Genomic DNA, 14,337 nt, shown 5'->3' with positions numbered 1-14,337 from the left:
TTACAGAACCCGATCTGGCAGCCATTTTACATTCTGTATTTTGTAAGTGTAGGGAGAGGTTGCTTTGTGGAGGAGGGACAGGCTGTTAGGGACACCAAACGCTAGCCAATAGGGCCACAAAAGTCCTTTTAAGGACTGGTATAGGTGTGTTATCAATAGGTGTGATACTTATAATATAGTTCCTAACATAGAAAGTATATTATAGTACATTTATACTGTGCAGCAGTTGTGTGCGGTTCTGCTGCGATACCACAGCTATATAGAGGGACAAATGCTATTTGAACAACTAATTGCAATGGGTGTAAAATACCAGTTGCCCCCCCCCCCCCCTATAATATACTTTCTATATAGTGCATTTGAACTGTGCAGCAGCGATACCGCAGCTATATAGAGGTTCAAACGGTGTCAGAACAACTAATTGCAACGGGTGTGATATACCAGTTGCCCCTCCCAAAAAAACTGATTGAGACAGGGGTGTGATATACCTATAATATACTTTCGATATAGTGCATTTCAACTGTGCAGCACTTGTGTGCAGTTCTGCTGCGATACCACAGCTACAGTCATGGCCGTAAATGTTTGCACCCCTGACATTTTTCAAGAAAATTAAGTACCAGTATTTCTCACAGAAAAGTATTGCAGTAACACATGTTTTGCTATACACATCTTTATTCCCTTTGTGTGTATTGGAACAATACCAAAAAAGGAAGGGGAAAAAAAGTTCTGGGAGCCTGGTTTCTTTTTACCGCGCCAGTGGCTGCTCATGCGCGACGCATGCAGACTTCTGCGGCCATTTGATGAGATCACCAAACTGGTCAGTCGCAGCCAGGGCGCCATCAGTGACATTGTACCTTACACCTTTCTGGCGCGTGCATTGCGTTGTGTCATTGATCAAGCTGTTGAGGAGCTGGAAATGAGGAAGTCGCAATGCTGAATAAATTCCCGGGGGGCTACTCCATCTGAGACAAGTCAGCAGGAGTCAGAGGAGGATGGTGGCTGGGGGGAGGAGGAGTCAGAGGAGGAGGCTTTGAGGGGGACTTCAAACTTTTCAGGGATTCATGGTGTTGTCCATGGGCTGGTGGCAGGAGACCGACGACGACATTCTCCTGGGCGATGAGCAGGAGCCAGGGCACTCCACCACTTCCAAGTGCAAATAGGAGCGTTCATGCTCTAGTGTCTGCAGAGGGACCCCCGTATAAAAAGCATAAAGGGCAAGTACTGGGTGGCAATGTACTTAGACCCCCGGTACAAACACAAAATGGCGGACATGTTACCAACATTACAGAGAGCTGGCAGAATGCAGCATTTCCAGGCCTTGCTGCGAGAGATGCTACATTCTGCTGTTGCGAGCGCTGGCAGAGAAATTTCCACCCACAGCGAAACAGGTGCAGGTACCAATCCTACAGTGCCTGCATGAAGAGGGCGGTTTGAAGATGTGTTGGTCACTACGGATATGAGATCAATATTGCAGCCAACCCATCGACAGCCGCCCTTCAGATCCAGCCTCAGGGAACGTCAAGACTGACAGGTTTTCGAATACATCGGGTTAACGGCCGATGTGGACGCTCTGAGAAGCGAGGAACCCCTGGACTACTGAGTGTGCAGGCTTGACCTGTGGCCATTGCTGGCACAATTTGCCATGGAACTCTTAGCTTGCCCCTCGTCGAGTGTCCTGTCTGAAAGGACGTTCAGCGCAGCAGGGGGGGGGATCGTGACCGATAAGCGCAGTTGCCTAGCTCACGACAGTGTGGACTACATCACATCTCTAAAAATGAATGAGGCATGGATCTCGGAGGAATTCAACACCTGTGATAACCACGTGTATTTGAATTTCCTCATGCCAGGCCACACATATCCGCCACCTCCCAGAACAAAGAATATTCCTTGTCTTATGTATATACAGCGTCATAAAAGGCCTTTTCTGTCAGGTGAATGCCTAATTTTTGATGCCTCTACTCCAGTGGCCTACAGTGCAATTTTTATCCAGTGATTGCCTAATGTACTGCCAGCCACAGAATCACAAGTTCTTTTCTGTCAGGTGAATGCCAAATTTTTGGGGTCTGTACTGGCCAACAGTTCTATTTTTATCCAGTGACCGCCTAATGTACCTCCAGCCACATCATCACAAGTTCTTTTCTGTCAGGTAAATGCCTAATTTTTGGAGGGCCTGTACTCCCGTGGCCTAAAATAACATTTTTCTAGGCTCCAGCAGGTCACATTTTTGAGAGTTTCCCTTTAAGATGCATAAAAATGGCCCCTGATTAAAATACATATTTTTTTGTGGGAATTTTGCCAATGATCCCCCTTTGGTATATCACTGTCCATGTTGTGGGACTATTTGTGTACTTATAGTTATCTGGCTGCAAATATGAGCTGAAGGTTTTTCAGGTTCGCTTGCCATTAAAGGGAATGGGACTCGCTGCGAATGCGTGGTTCGCGAATCGTCCCCGCCGATGTTTGTCCATCACTAAATAGGAACAATGAATGGGGAGATCTCTGTATCCATGTATCTTTTTTTTAGAAAGAGATAGTCATGTACTATATGATGTCTAATTAATTATGGGACAATCCCTTTAACCACCTCCGGACCGCCTAACGCACATGTGCGTTCCGGAGGTGGCAGGCTGGCGCACAGTCACGCATATACGCGTCATCTCGCGAGACGCGAGATGACGCGAGTATGCGCCCGGCGTGCGCAGTTCGCGCCGGCATTTTCATCGAGAGGTATTTCGTCAGCAACCTGCCAGCCAATGATCGTGGCTGGCAGGTTGCTGATTTTTAAAAAATCCAATCAAAGTGCCAGATAGCAGATCATATTTGTAAATATGATCTGTTATATGGCTGCCTGCTCCTCTGCTGGTTCTTTTCGTCGGTTGGATCCAGCAGAGGAGCAGGCTTCACAGTGAGTACACCAAACACTACACTATAGCCCCTGATCACCCCCCTGAACCCCTATTAACCCTTTGATCACCTCTTTGATCACCCCTGTCAATCACAAGTGAAAAGAAAAAAGTGATCAGTGCAAACTGTCACTTTTTTTTTTCACTGTTATTGACCGTTAGGTTTTAGGTATAGTTTAGGCCCCTTGGTTAGGTAGTTAGCGATCAGTTAGCGCCCAGCCCACCGCACCGCAGTCCGTTATTCGCTGATTAGCGTATCGCTAATCAGCATTTGTACTTTTATAGTATCTGGAAGTCATCAAAACTGATTACGGTCAGATCTATAATAGTACTAGTGTCACTTTAGTTCGCCCTCCACCCAAAACGCAGTGTTTGCCCGATCAGGCCTGATCGGTCGCCCACACGTGCGTTCGCCCACACCCGCCCCACTGCAGTGACAAAAAAAAATTTTTTTTTTGATCACTGCACATTCACTTTACACGCACTGCGGCGATAAAAAAATCAGTACTTCGCTAGCCTCCCCTTTGTAAGACAGGCTTGCTTTTTTTTTCTTGGGTAGTCTCAGGGAATACCCCTAAATTTAGTTGCTCACATGTCAAACAGGGGGTATTCCTCTGAAGAGGCCTACAGGCTTCTGACCCAGTCGGATGAGGAGTGGGAACCCTCATCTGATGAATCCAGCGGGTCAGAATACGAACCTGTAGAAAGCAGTGGCTCTCTGACCCAAAGTTCGGACGAGGAGGCTGAGGTCCCTGATACCACCAGGCGTACCCGGCCCCGTGTCGCTAGACCGCAGGTTGCGCAGGATCCGCTTCAAGAGCAGCAGAGTGGGGCTGGTGCTGTCGGATTACGTGGTGAGGCATACACCAGCAGCCCAGCTCTCCCTGGACCTAGTACCAGCACTGCCGTACAACCTGGTGAAGTAGCGAGCACCAGAAGGTCAGTTGAAGCTGGTACGGTGGCACGTGCAGTAGTGACCCCGTCGCAGCCACCGCAAAGACGTGCCCGTAGAGCCCCTAGAATCCCAGAGGTGCTGGCAAACCCTGATTGGCAGTCCCCAACTTCAGCCGCACCTGTAGTTTTCCCTTTCACTGCCCAGTCTGGAGTTCGGGTTGAGACGGCTCAGATCGGTTCGGCCCTGGGATTTTTTGAGCTGTTCTTGACTGCGGAGCTTTTAGACATAGTTGTGGCCGAAACAAACAGGTATGCCACACAATTTATCACCGCTAACCCGGGAAGCTTTTATGCCCAGCCTTTCCGGTGGAAACCAGTCCAAGTTTCCGAACTTAAAACTTTTCTGGGCCTCCTCCTCAACATGGGCCTGACAAAAAAGCATGAATTGAGGTCATATTGGTCCACGAACCCGATTCATCACATGCCCATGTTCTCTGCTGCCATGTCCAGGGCACGTTTTGAGGCCATCCTGCGGTTCCTGCACTTTAGTGACAACACCGCCTCCCGTCCCAGGGGCCACCCTGCTTTTGACCGGCTCCACAAAATTCGGCCCCTCATAGACCATTTCAACCAGAAATTTGCAGATATTTATACCCCAGAGCAAAACATCTGCATAGACGAGTCCCTGATACATTTTACCGGGCGCCTTGGCTTCAAACAATACATCCCAAGCAAGCGCGCCCGGTATGGGGTCAAATTGTATAAGCTCTGTGAAAGGGCCACAGGCTATACCCACAAATTTCGGGTCTATGAGGGAAAAGATCAGACCCTGGAGCCGGTCGGTTGCCCTGACTACCTGGGGAGCAGTGGGAAGACAGTTTGGGACTTGGTGTCACCCTTATTCGGCAAGGGGTACCATCTTTATGTGGACAATTTTTACACAAGTGTGGCCCTCTTTAGGCATTTGTTTCTAGAACGGATTGGCGCCTGTGGTACCGCGCGAACTAGTCGCGCGGGCTTCCCCCAACGGCTCGTTACCACCCGTCTTGCAAGGGGGCAGAGGGCCGCACTGTGTAACGAAGAACTGCTCGCGGTGAAATGGAGAGACAAGCGTGACGTTTACATGCTCTCCTCCATTCACGCAGACACGACAATACAAATTGAGCGAGCAACCCGTGTCATTGAAAAGCCCCTCTCAGTCCACGACTATAACCTCCACATGGGAGGGGTCGACTTCAATGACCAGATGTTGTCTCCGTATTTAGTTTCCCGACGCACCAGACGCTGGTATAAGAAGGTGTCTGTATATTTAATTCAATTGGCTCTGTACAATAGTTTTGTTCTCTACAGTAAGGCTGGGAGAACTGGATCCTTCCTCAAATTTCAGGAAGAGATCATCGAGAACCTCCTGTATCCAGGAGGTTCCGTGGCCCCAACCACCAGTGTAGTTAGCCGTCTACACGAGCGACATTTCCCCAATGTCGTTCCTGGTACCTCAACCCAACCGTCACCCCGAAAAAGATGTCGTGTCTGTAGCAGGAGTGGAATAAGGCGTGACACCCGCTATTTCTGTCCTGACTGTCCGGACCACCCTGCCCTATGCTTTGGAGAGTGTTTCCGGAAGTACCACTCACAGGTACACTATTAGCATAGGGATCATCTCACCAGGACAGGCACACAGGGCTATTAGGGCCCATTCACTCACTGCTGCTGCAAACGTCTCCTTTCACATGGGACAAAGTGCATAACGCACTTCGCCACATCTTTGGGCGATTTGCGCTTTGCACATTGACCCATGGGGAAGGAGAGGTTTGTTCTATAAAGGTAAAAAAACAAAAAAAAAACAAAAAAAAAAAACAGGTAAGCAAACAGGTTAATGTTTAGTTCCAAAAGTTAAAGTTACATGTTCTGTTCCAAAGTTAATAAAATTATTGCGTTGTGGCCTGTTTTTTTCTTTTTTACCTTCCAGGTGGACCAACCGATCGACCAGCTGCAGCACCGATGTGCATTCTGACAGAAGCATTGCGCTGCTGTCAGATTACACGCAAGTCGGTGTATGCGGCGCTGCAAGACGGGATTTTCTCCTCTGCAGTGACAGATACGTTTGCCAAGGCATACGAGCTGAGGAGGAGGCGGCGTTCCTATGCTTTGGCAAGCACTTTGTATATATATATATATATATTAAAAAAAAAATCCCGGCAATGATTTATTCATCCACATCGATTGATGCGAATGGAGAAATCTGGTTTGCCAGGGCATACGAGCTAAGTGGGTATGGATGTAGGGCGGAGCTCCTATGTCCTGGCAGACGCCTTTCCCCTCCATTTTTTTTTTTTGGCAGAGATTTTTTTATCCACATTGATCGATGCGAATGAAGAAATCTGTGCCGTTCATTTTTTTCTTTCAGCCCAGAGGCTGAACGGAAAAAAAAAATCTCATTACCTGTATGCTCAATATAAGGAGAATAGCAGAAACTCCTAATGCTGGCCATACATGTAATGATTGCGGAGACCCTCAAATGCCAGGGCAGTACAAACACCCCACAACTGACCCCATTTTGGAAAGAAGACACCCCAAGGTATTTGCTGAGGGGCATATGGAGTCCATGAAAGATTGAAATTTTTGTCCTAAGTTAGCGGAAAGTGAGACTTTGTGAGAAAAAACAAAAAAATAATCAATTTCCGCTAACTTATGCGAAAAAAAATAAATTTCTTTGAACTTGCCAGGCCCCTCATTGGATACCTTGGGGTGTCTTCTTTCCAAAGTGGGGTCACATGTGGGGTATTTATACTGCCCTGGCTTTTTAGGGGCCCTAAAGCGTGAGAAGAAGTCTGGGATCCAAATGTCTAAAAATGCCCTCCTAAAAGGAATTTGGGCCCCTTTGCGCATCTAGGCTGCAAAAAAGTGTGACACATCTGGTATCGCCGTACTCAGAAGAAGTTGGGGAATGTGTTTTGGGGTGTCATTTTACATATACCCATGCTGGGTGAGATAAATATCTTGGCAAACAACAACTTTTCCCATTTTTTTATACAAAGTTGGCATTTGACCAAGATATTTTTCTCACCCAGCATGGGTATATGTAAAATGACACCCCAAAACACATTCCCCAACTTCTCCTGAGTACGGCGATACCAGATGTGTGACACTTTTTTGATGCCAAGGTGGGCAAAGGGGCGCATATTCCAAAGTGCACCTTTCGGATTTCACCGGTCATTTTTTACAGATTTTGATTGCAAAGTACTTCTCACACATATGGGCCCCTAAATTGCCAGGGCAGTATAACTACGCCACAAGTGACCCCATTTTGGAAAGAAGACACCCCAAGGTATTCCGTGAGGGGCATGGCGAGTTCCTAGAATTTTTTATTTTTTGTCGCAAGTTAGTGGAATATGAGACTTTGTAAGGAAAAAAGAGAAAAAAAAAAAAATCATCATTTTCTGCTAACTTGTGACAAAAAATAAAAAATTCTAGGAACTCGCAGTGCCCCTCACGGAATACCTTAGGGTGTCTTCTTTCCAAAATGGGGTCACTTGTGGCGTAGTTATACTGCCCTGGCAATTTAGGGGCCCAAATGTGTGAGAAGTACCTTGCAATCAAAATGTGTAAAAAATGCCCTGCAAAATCCGAAAGGTGCACTTTGGAATATGTGCCCCTTTGCCCACCTTGGCAGCAAAAAAGTGTGACACATCTGGTATCGCCGTACTCAGGAGAAGTTGGGGAATGTGTTTTGGGGTGTCATTTTACATATACCCATGCTGGGTGAGAAAAATATCTTGGTCAAATGCCAACTTTGTATAAAAAAATGGGAAAAGTTGTCGTTTGCCAAGATATTTCTCTCACCCAGCATGGGTATATGTAAAATGACACCCCAAAACACATTCCCCAACTTCTCCTGAGTACGGCGATACCAGATGTGTCACACTTTTTTGCTGCCAAGGTGGGCAAAGGGGCGCATATTCCAAAGTGCACCTTTCGGATTTCACCGGTCATTTCTTACACATTTTGATTGCAAAGTTCTTCTCACACATTTGGGCCCCTAAATTGCCAGGGCAGTATAACTACCCCACAAGTGACCCCATTTTGGAAAGAAGACACCCCAAGGTATTCTGTGAGGGGCATGGTGAGTTCCTAGAATTTTTTATTTTTTGTCGCAAGTTAGTGGAATATGAGACTTTGTAAGAAAAAAAATAAAAATAAAATCATCATCATTTTCCGCTAACTTGTGACAAAAAATAAAAAGTTCTATGAACTCACTATGCCCATCAGCGAATACCTTAGGGTGTCTACTTTCCGAAATGGGGTCATTTGTGGGGTAGTTATACTGTTTGGGCATTGTAGAACCTCAGGAAACATGACAGGTGCTCAGAAAATCAGAGCCGTTTCAAAAAGCGGAAATTCACATTTTTGTACCATAGTTTGTAAATGCTATAACTTTTACCCAAACCATTTTTTTTTTGCCCAAACATTTTTTTTAATCAAAGACATGTAGAACTATAAATTTAGCGAAAAATTTATATATGGATGTCGTTTTTTTTGCAAAATTTCACAGCTGAAAGTGAAAAATGTCATTTTTTTGCAAACAAATCGTTACATTTTGATTAATAACAAAAAAAGTAAAAATGTCAGCAGCAATAAAATACCACCAAATGAAAGCTCCATTAGTGAGAAGAAAAGGAGGTAAAATTCATTTGGGTGGTAAGTTGCATGACCGAGCGATAAACGGTGAAAGGAGTGTAGTGCCGAAGTGTAAAAAGTGGCCTGGTCATGAAGGGGGTTTCACCTAGCGGGGCTGAAGTGGTTAAAGGATGATGTGCTGGCTAAGGGTGCCTCCCCCTCCTGTACGACGAGCGCATCTCAGTTGGCCTCTATTGCCTGGTGCCATGCACTCCTCTACTGTCAGGACGCATGTGCAGATCCATTAGTTACCACCACCAAGTGATGAAGATGTGGTTCTGCTCCTCATTGTCTGATGGTGAAATCGACCCTTTTTCAGATACGGATTTACCAGTTGATGCTTACCTGTTCCACAAGGACAGGGCCAAGTGTCTGTTCAAAGTAGTGAACGTGGACCTAGCAATGGCTAAATGATCTAAACCAGGCATGCTCAACCTGCGGCCCTCCAGCTGTTGCAAAATTACAACTCCCAGCATGCCCAAAATGCCTACAGCAGGGCATTGTGGGAGTTGCAGTTTTACAACAGCTGGAGGGCCGCAGGTTGAGCATGCCTGATCTAAACAGTAAATTTTTCCCTCTGAGGAGTCTACTTTGCTTAAAGGGGTTATCCAGTATCTATAACAACCCCACATGTGCCAGGCCCCTCTGAGGGAATATAATTACTCCGCTCTGCCGCTTCTACCTGTACACGGATGAAAACATCCGGTGTCGGGGGAGCAGCCAATGGCAGGCGGGGACGAGCCTCCCTAGCATCCCCGCTTGCCATTGGCTGTTCCCTCCCCCAACACCGGATGTGTTCATCTGTCGTAAACATATTCCCACTGAGGGGTCTGGCCCATGGGGGGGCTGTTGCAGATACTGGATAACCCTTTAAAGACTTTATGGACAGAAAAGCAGATTCTTTATTAAAAGGAAGTTATTCTGCTTCAGTGGCAGTGTGTAACACCTCATTGTCATCTGTACCGGTCGTCAGGGCCCTCAAGGTGTGTCACTTTACTAAGGACCTGCAAGTAGACATGTCTGCGGAGGAAATATTAAAACTATTCCAGATATGAAAAGAGCCGCAGAATTTGTGATTTCCCTATTGACAATGAATTTGTCTTGTAGGAACCTGGGCCTGTCTACTACAGCTAGAAGATCCTTGTGGATTAATGTATGGTTCTTCTGCTCCTTACTCTTCCATCCTTCATCTCTATTTGGTCCACAATTGGAGAAGATTTTGGAGTAGTTTAGTAAAGGAAAGGGCGTTTCTTTTCCTCAGCCAATTCGTATATCTAAGTTGAAAGTCTCTCGTTATCAGTCAAAAAATTCTCCTAAAACCAGACATGACGTCAAATCCAATAAGAGGCAGAAGCAGGGTGGATAAAAATCAATGATTTAAAATAAATAAATCTAAAAATTCAGATTTTTTTAAATTTAAATCTGATTTTTCTTAATATTAAATGCTTTTTGAGGAAAATATATTACCATCCAAAGGTTATTCCATCATGAAATAAAGATTTGTTTTTTTAATTATGTAGAATAAGGCTGTATATGTTTAATTTTGGGGGTAAATAAATTCCATTAATCCATTCACAATGTCACGCTCTTCCAGAGGTTTTTGTAAGATTATTGGGCAGTTTCTCTGCCTACAAGATATTATCACAGATTGGTTTACTTTTGCAGTTCTCAAAACTGAATTTGACTCAGATCACATGCCTCTTCTTCACAGCAAAAATGTTATAACATGAACAAAAAGACCTTAATCCTAACTTCTACAAACCTATGAATACAGAATCAACCTAATCAAACTAATATGAAAAATCTTCATCTACTTGCATATTATAAGTTATACCAGCAAGAATTAGTCTTTATGTAGAAAACTATTATTTAAATCAAGCCTTACTGACTAGTGATTTAAATCATTTTGATTTAAATCAAATCCACCCTGGGCAGAAGTACAAGTCCAAAATAGGTTCTTCTGCCAACACAGCGAAAGCCTTTTCCTGATTCCTTTAAGACCAAAGATCTTTGACACTAGTGCAGTAAGGCGGATTGGGACCAATGCACACTGGCGCAATACTAAGTGCTGACTGGGTCAGGTTTAGGTATAGTTAATAGTTTTTGTTTGTGACGCCAATTGCAATGTGCGCAGGCTACAGTCTCAGGGCCCTTTAAGATGTAATAACTCACGTACCAGGTGAGGAATGCCAGAGTGGGGATAGTGTCTCTGTGTAGCATTAGTGCTAGTGTCAACGGTGCCTTCTATCTTGGTACAGCTGGACTCCTGGATCACTTGCAATAAAATGAGTGTTGCTAGTAGGAGTAACTCAGGAACTTGGTAGTAAGGAATGAGATCCAGACTGGTGATATAATCCAACCTGTCTTCACTTAATGCAGCATTAATCCACATGAGTTACAGCAATAGTCCTTTAGGTCCCAGCAGGTGTTGGGAATGTATGGCAGGGATCAATATCTCTTCTGCAGCTATACTATGTGCCTGGAGAATCTGGCAGGTATCTATCTTCTGCTCTGTCTATCTTCTGCTTGGTATGAGGCTGACTAGCTGAGGAGGCTTCTCCTGGACTCTGGATATGTACTCACAGTTTGGCTCACAGGGAATGCTTCTTCCTGGAGGCTGGAGGTGGCTGCTTTTCTTGTCAACCAGCTGAGGCTGATGGCTCAGGCTGGGAAGGTTCTCTGGTCTCAACCGAGACAGGGTCCTGATTTGGGATCCCTATTTTCTGGGAAATCCAACTAACACAACCTTCCCCAAGCAGCGGTGGCTGGTACACTCACTAGAACTTCCTTCTCCTCCCCATGAGACAGGACATGGGACCGGCCCACTTCTGCTCACAGAGGGGGGGACTAAACCGGAATGAACTATTCCAGTCTAGCAATACTAAACCGGCTATGGTCCTGCTACATACTGCTGCCACACATGGAAATTACAGCATAATATATAAAACAGGCCTAGAATATACATAAAATTACAATAATGACATTATAATTACACTTAACATATGGTAGCAGGGAAAAAGAGTTTGGTAACATAACTCCGGGATGTTACAATAGGACAGAGGGAGCTCCGGTTGGCACAAGACTTTTAGGCTTCTTCATCAGGTCAGAGACGCTTTCTGATTTATGGGTAACCTTAATAACCAAAAGAAGTTGTGCCCTGGAGCTCTCCGAAGGTTTTCACTCAAAGAGACTTTCTAGAGCCAGTCCCAGAACCGATGCTTTTCAAGAGGATTTATTCCAGAGTTTTTATTGTACCCAAGTCGTTCAGAGGTTGGTGTCTGGTCATAGACCTAACATTCAACAAATTTAGGGCTCATGCACACAAATTTATAATTTTTTTTCTGTGTCCACTCCATTTTTTTTGTGCACCATATGCCATTCACTTTAGTGGGGCCGCAAAGAAACGTAAATGACTCTGTGTGCATTCCGGGTCTGTATGTCTGCATGGCCATTTCACCAATAAATAAAACGTCCTATTATTGTCTTCTTTACAGACAAGGATAGGGCCGTTCAATTAGGGGGCAGCTGTTCCGTAAAATGTATCCGTGTTTTGCGGATCAGCAATTTGCGGACCTCAAAACATCCAACGGTTGTGTGCATGAACCCTAATCCTAAAGAAGAAATTCAAGATGGAATCAATAAAGTCAGTAATGTCTATCATTTGATAAAGCAAAGGAACAAGCGCAGAAATAAAACGTGTAATCGAGAAAATAGAAATAAATAAAACCAAGCTGCTAGAAAGAGCATTTAGACAATGATTATAAAATGTTAAAACCCTGTATGAGGTGTGGACCCAATACTGTATATTGTGTACATATACACAGCATCTAAACCCTTGTACATGAAAAAGGGCACAAAGGGAGATAAAATCTAAGCATTGCAAACCTCATACAGTAAGATAAGAGCAAGGATCTCTCCTGGACTGGGACATTAGGAAACCGCGTGTGTATCACCACTCCTGTATGCTGCTTCTTTAGGTGATGTCATTGTTACATATGTGTATCTAGACGACAGTGTTGTCTGTCATAGAATTCCTCTTCAGAGAGCAGTAGGTCAATACAGTGGTCCATCAAGATACAATGGTCTCAGGATACAAGATTTTCAACATACAATGGGCTTTCGCGTGCTATCATACATTGAAGCTACACTCAACATACAATGCCTTAGACTTTAAATCAGCATGGCCATATCTCTGGTAAAAGACCTGTAATGGTTAACTAGTAGCGCCTCTTTACAGTACAGTGCGGTACTAAATGTCCTGTACTGCCCCCTGTCTGTACCAGGATGAGCAGCTCCTTTGGATCTCAGGTGAGGATGGCTCCATGTTATTTTTCTGGCACACAGTGTGCTGTACAGGACCCTGAAGAAGCTCCTGCCTTCATCACATTGTACAGGACCCTAAAGAAGCTCCTGTCCTCATCACATTGTACAGGACCCTAAAGAAGCTCCTGTCCTCATCACATTGTACAGGACCCTGAAGAAGCTCCTGTCATCACATTGTACAGAATCTTGAAGAAGCAGCGCTTGTACGAGTGCCTCTACCCCTTCAAAACAGCTGATTGTAGGGTGTGCCCGGAGTCAGACACCCGCCAATCTGATATCAATGACCTAGCCTAAGTACTGCACAACCCCTTTAATTGTTTAACATTTTAAAATCAACAGATTTTTTTTGTTTTTGTTTTGCATGCAGTGTGCATAGGATTTTGAAAGACATCTGAACGTAGCCTTATGCTTTTTATCAGTTATTCTCATTTTTATATTTACAGTCCTGTGAAAATCAGTTGTGGCGCTCGAGAAACTAAGATTTAGTCTTACCGGTAAATGGTTTTCCAGGAGTCCGACATGACAGCACCCACTGGAGGATGTCCTATTGGATCTCTGTAGGGACAGGAAGCGGGAGAGGTTAAAAGGCCCCTCCCCACCCATCCTACTAGTGTTTTTCCAAATTACTACACCAGATAGGATCCAAAACTTTTATTTGAACTTCCATGTTATCCTCACATTGGAAATTATATACGGATCCAAAGAAATAACAGCAAAAAAAAAAAAAAAGGGAGGGGGTGTTAACGGGTGCTGTCATGTCGGACTCCTGGAAAACCATTTACCGGTAAGACTAAATCTTAGTTTCCAGGACGTTCCTTCCATGACAGCACCCACTAGAGAACTACCAGCTTACTATTTAGGGGGGACCACTGCCTGGAGGACCTTATGACCAAACCCTAGGTCCTGGTTGGCAAGAGAATCTAGTCTGTAATGTCTAACAAAGGTAGAAAAACTGGACCATGTAGCGGCCCTGCATATATTTGTTCAATTAAGGCCTCCGCTTTTTCTTTTTTAAATCAGATAATCACATCATTTTTATTAAACATTTTACAACATTGTACAATAAAAAAGAGCCAACAAAAGTTGGGAAGAACAAAAAAATAAAAAGGGAAAAAACCCCACACCCCACCCCTTAGCGTAGAGACGGTCCATCCACCATTCGGGCTAGCCATCCTAGGCCTCAGCTTTTTCTGCCCATGAAGTCGCCACGGCCCTGGTGGAATGGGCTTTTATGGATAAAGGGCAAGGTAGTCCCTTCAGCACATAAGACTGCCGAACCGTGTCTTTGATCCATCGAGCTAAAGTCTGTTTTAAGGCCTTGTTGCCTCTGTTCTTTCCTCCAAACAAAATAAAGAGGTTTGATGATCTTCTCCAAGAAGCTGTTCTTTGTAAGTAGGCTAAAACCGATCTTCTTACATCCAAACAGTGAAATTTTTCTTCCTGTACATTTTTGGGGGAGGCACAAAAGGAAGAATTATTTATTGATATTTATGGAATGGAGAGACAACTTTTGGTAAAAAGGATGGATCCAACTTTAATATAA

The sequence above is a fragment of the Bufo gargarizans genome, chromosome 2, assembly GCF_014858855.1.
Source record: "Bufo gargarizans isolate SCDJY-AF-19 chromosome 2, ASM1485885v1, whole genome shotgun sequence".
In the NCBI taxonomy this organism is placed as follows: Eukaryota; Metazoa; Chordata; class Amphibia; order Anura; family Bufonidae; genus Bufo; species Bufo gargarizans.
The sequence above is the reverse complement of the archived record's forward strand: the minus strand, read 5'-3'. Positions refer to the sequence as shown.